The sequence below is a fragment of the Homarus americanus genome, unplaced genomic scaffold (assembly GCF_018991925.1).
Source record: "Homarus americanus isolate GMGI-L3 unplaced genomic scaffold, GMGI_Hamer_2.0 scaffold39232, whole genome shotgun sequence".
NCBI lineage: Eukaryota > Metazoa > Arthropoda > Malacostraca > Decapoda > Nephropidae > Homarus > Homarus americanus.
The window spans coordinates 350087-355496 of NW_024734444.1; positions in this window are offsets into that span (position 1 = coordinate 350087).

Below are 5410 nucleotides of genomic sequence, written 5' to 3' on the forward strand. Positions count from 1 at the left end.
CATTCTCCCCACTTCATCTCTCTTCTGATTCACTGACCTCCTCCTCCCACCCCTCACATCTCACCTCACCTCTCTCCTGTCTCCTCACCCTGCCTCCTGCCTCCCACCTCCTCCCTCGCCATCTCTTACCTCTCCTCACCCCTGCCTCCACTCCCCTCTTTCCTTTCGCCTCTTCCCCTCTCACATCTCTCCCCTCGTCTCTTCACCCCCCCCCCTCCTTCACTCCCCTCACCCCCACCTTACCCTCACCTCCTTCACTCCCCCTCGATGTTTTATTTACCAGCGTGAGGGCGTCTAGCTAGGGCGGGCAGGCTGGTGGTTTGTGCTGCCAGAAATGTCATGAAAAATTCAGATTGTGTTGGGCTGACTTTGGGAAGGGGGGAGGAGGGGGGTGACGAGGCAACGGTAAACAGGTGTGGGGGAAGGATAAATGGTAAACAGGTGTGGGGGTTAGGATAAACGGTAAGCAGGTGTGGGATTAAGGTTCTTTAGGAAGGTAGAAAGGTCGGTCTTTCGGTCGCTGCGAAACGGTTGAGAACAGTGACGTGTAAACATAGTAGTGAGGAGGACAAGAGAATTGGGGAAAAACCTAAATATAAAAAGTGTTACTCCTCTACCCGACAGGTTTTGTTCTTGAGGTGAGAAATAAGTTTTCTTCTGTAGACAATATGTCGTTAGGGTTAGATTAGGTTAGGTTAGGTTAGGTCGCTTATAATCATAATCTTGTAATTGTAACTGGACTCTCCATTAGCTCCGTGTAATGACAGGTAACGACCCATACTGGCGTTTAAAGTCCACCTGTTGGAATTCTGGAATATTCTGCAATACAAAATACAATGGATCTCCGTATTTTAATCTTTAGGAAAACATGGCCAGTTTATTTTATTTATATATTTACTATTTAATTATTAGATGCCTCTGGTGTAATGGCTCGCACATATATATTTCAGAATGTCTCGTCACCCCAGCAACATGTACCTGTCTACACTACAACATATATCACTACAAGAGCACCACAACCTCACCTCACCTCACCTCACCTCACCTCAACTCTCTTACATTTACACACACCGCGAGTTGTTGTCACTGACGGGATTAAGTCAGTATATTGTAGGTGTTACTCTAATGTTACCTGAGGTGTTCTGGTATTAAAGGTGCAGTGATTAAGTCAGGAGTTATTCTTATGGTAACGTGAAGCAAAGCAATTGTTTTAAGCAGTGAACTGTTTCAATAAATCAATGAGAGGTTGTTTACGGAAATACGCAATCCAGATGATAAATTTAAAGTAATGTATTTGTATAAGTAATAATCAATGGGTTCTCTTGATGTCCATTCAAAACAAGGGAACAGGTTAATGAGTTACCTGATGGCTGCCCCCGGTTACCTGTACACGAGGTAAACTGCTCCTGTAACGAGGTAAGCTGGCACTGTATACGAGGTAAGCTGGCACTGTATATGAGGTAAGCTGACCCTGTACACGAGGTAAGCTGGCCCTGTACACGAGGTAAGTTGGCCCTGTACACGAGGTAAGTTGGCCCTGTACACATGGTAAGCTGGCCCTGTACACGAGGTAAGCTGGCCATATACACGAGGTAAGCTGGCCCTGTACACGAGGTAAGTTGGCCATATACACGAGGTAAGCTGGCCCTGTACACGAGGTAAGTTGGCCATATACACGAGGTAAGCTGGCCCTGTACACGAGGTGTAAGTTTTTGTACACGAGGTAAGCTGGCCCTGTACACGAGGTAAGCTGGCCATATACACGAGGTAAGATGGCCCTGTACACGAGGTAAACTCCTCCTGTAACCGAGATAAGCTGACCCTGTACACGAGGTAAGCTGGCCATATACACGAGGTAAGCTGGCCATATACACGAGGTAAGCTGGCCATATACACGAGGTAAGCTGGCCATATACACGAGGTAAGCTGGCCATATACACGAGGTAAGCTGGCCCTGTTACACAATGGTAAAGGATGATGAAAGTGCGTGGTATAGATGTGTAAAACAAGTGTATGTATGTATGTATGTATGTATGTATGTATGTATGTGAAGAGTTTTCCGAGGTAAGGGAGGGAACACTGTGGACGGGAAGTAGGGAATGAACGAGGTTAATGATGGATAAAGCTCAACTAATGGGAACCTGTATGGAGTAAAGGTGGCTGGCATGATAAAGAATGACATCTGTTGGTATTGGTAATGTAAAGAGAGGAGAGGGGTGAAGAAACGATGAATTGAGACAAAAGTTAAAGTAAGGGATTGGTTACTGGTGATGGAAATTGGTTTAGATTGTGTTTTTTTTTTATAATACAAATGATGATAATAATAAAAATAATAATAATAATAACTAACAATAATGCTAATAACTAATAATAATAATAAACACCACTCTCAGGGCTATTATAAGAATCATTTAAACCCAGCGAATAGTTTGAACCAAGAACTTTCCTAATACTAACTTCAACAAGGGAATTGGTATGGCCAAGATCTGTTTAGATATGAACTAAAAACATGGGAACTGCTTAAGCCCCAAGACCTATACTGGTGTCGTATTGTCAAAGGAACGGAATTGTTTTGAGAAATAAATAATGGAATAGTCTGGTATAGATCCATTTAGGGCAAATGGCCACGAGGGATTACGAGACACTTGATAAATTAATGTTGTTTGTGTGTGTGTCTCTCTCTCTCTCTCTCTCTCTCTGGATATGAACGTCACTGTATCTGCGGCCAAGTGCTTGTACATACATACTTGACTCTCAACGCAGGCATCACCATTCCCTCCCTGTTGCCTGCAAGTGTTCCTCAATCTGCAGATATCCCGCAAACTGTGAGTCATTTGCAGTATTCAATTAGCAGTAAAACATTTCCCCTAGTGGCTTTGTCAGGCTGCAGATATTTCATGTTTTGTTACTCTTAATCGCGTGTGTGTGTGTGTGTGTGTGTGTGTGTGTGTGTGTGTGTGTGTGTGTGTGTGTGTGTGTGTGTGTGTGTGTGTGTGTGTCAACTCACGAGATTGTATTATTTGTTTGAGGTGTTTAATAAATTTCAGTAAATAGTATTGAATCTTTTGAGGATTGTGGCGGTGTTAATGGTTCTTATCCCGTAACAGTATGGCTTGTGAGTCAGTAATGGTTCTTATCCAGTAACAGTATGGCTTGTGAGTTAGCTGTGTTTATTGTTCTTATCCCGTAACAGTATGGCTTGTGAGTTAGCTGTGTTTATTGTTCTTATCCCGCAACAGTATGGCTTGTGAGTTAGCTGTGTTTATTGTTCTTATCCCGTAACAGTATGGCTTGTGAGTTAGCTGTGTTTATTGTTCTTATCCCGTAACAGTATAGCTTGTGAGTTAGCTGTGTTTATTGTTCTTATCCTGTAACAGTATAGCTTGTGAGTTAGCTGTGTTATTGTTCTTATCCTGTAACAGTATGGCTTGTGAGTTAGCTTTATTGTGTTTTGTGAGTTAGCTGTCTTATCCCAACAGTATGGCTTATGAGTTAGTTGTGTTAATTGTTCTTATCCCGTAACAGTATGGCTTGTGAGTTAGCTGTGTTTATTGTTCTTATCCCCAACAGTATGGCTTGAGTTAGATTGTTCTTATCCCGTAACAGTATGCTTGTGAGTTATTGTGTTTATTGTTCTTATCCTGTAACAGTATAGCTTGTGAGTTAGCTGTGTTTATTGTTCTTATCCCGCAACAGTATGGCTTTAGAGTTAGCTGTGGTTTTATTGTTCTTATCCTGCAACAGTATGGCTTGTGAGTTAGCTGTGTTTATTGTTCTTATCCTGTAACAGTATGGCTTATGAGTTATTGTGTTAATTGTTCTTATCCTGTAACAGTATGGCTTTGTGAGTTAGCTGTGTTTATTGTTCTTATCCCGCAACAGTATGGCTTGTGAGTTAGCTGTGCTTATTGTTCTTATCCCCTGTAACAGTATGGCTTGTGAGTTAGCTGTGTTTATTGTTCTTATCCCGTAACAGTATGGCTTTGTGAGTTAGCTGTGTTTATTGTTCTTATCCCGTAACAGTATGGCTTTGTGAGTTAGCTGTGCTTATTGTTCTTATCCCGTAACAGTATGGCTTGTGAGTTAGCTGTGTTTATTGTTCTTATCCTGTAACAGTATGGCTTGTGAGTTAGCTGTGTTTATTGTTCTTATCCCGTAACAGTATGGCTTATGAGTTAGCTGTGTTTATTGTTCTTATCCCGTAACAGTATAGCTTGTGAGTTAGCTGTGTTTATTGTTCTTATCCTGTAACAGTATGGCTTGTGAGTTAGCTGTGTTTATTGTTCTTATCCCGTAACAGTATAGCTTGTGAGTTAGCTGTGTTTATTGTTCTTATCCCGTAACAGTATGGCTTGTGAGTTAGCTGTGTTTATTGTTCTTATCCTGTAACAGTATAGCTTGTGAGTTAGCTGTGTTTATTGTTCTTATCCCGTAACAGTATGGCTGTGAGTTAGCTGTGTTTATTGTTCTTATCCCGCAACAGTATGGCTGGTGAGTTAGCTGTGTTTATTGTTCTTATCCCGTAACAGTATGGCTTGTGAGTTAGCTGTGTTAATTGTTCTTATCCAGTAACAGTATGGATTGTGAGTTAGCTGTGTTTATTGTTCTTATCCTGTAACAGTATGGATTGTGAGTTAGCTGTGTTTATTGTTCTTATCCCGTAACAGTATGGCTTGTGAGTTAGCTGTGTTTATTGTTCTTATCCCGTAACAGTATGGCTTGTGAGTTAGCTGTGTTTATTGTTCTTATCCCATAACAGTATGGCTTGTGAGTTAGCTGTGTTAATTGTTCTTATCCTGTAACAGTATGGCTTGTGAGTTAGCTGTGTTAATTGTTCTTATCCCATAACAGTATGGCTTGTGAGTTAGCTGTGTTAATTGTTCTTATCCTGTAACAGTATGGCTTGTGAGTTAGCTGTGTTAATTGTTCTTATCCTGTAACAGTATGGCTTGTGAGTTAGCTGAAAACGTTTTGCTTTATTGCTCTCTAGTGTTTATTCTCCGCCTTTTGCTTCTTATCGGCGTGGAGTGTTGGTACGCGTGTGTGGTGTGGCTGTATGATAACTATCTAGCCTCAGCGAGCTATATGACTACACCCTCTCGCTAAATTTAGGACTGTGGCTTCCAACCCTTTGCCTCTTAACGTTGTATTCTTTTACATCCAACAATCTATCTCATCCCCCCTCTTCTCCTCCGCGTTCCTTTTTATGATCCAAGAGACGTGGAAATCTCTCTCGTCTTCATGTACCGTTGATGTAATGGCACCTACACTTGTTCGCTGGCAGTGCTTTATCCTATCACTCCCCATGCATGCCTCGCTCTGCTCCACTAAGGGTCTTATTCACTTCTGACTTGATGTACTTTTCATGTTTTTTTGTTGTGTTTTTACGTGACATTCATTCTTTATAACA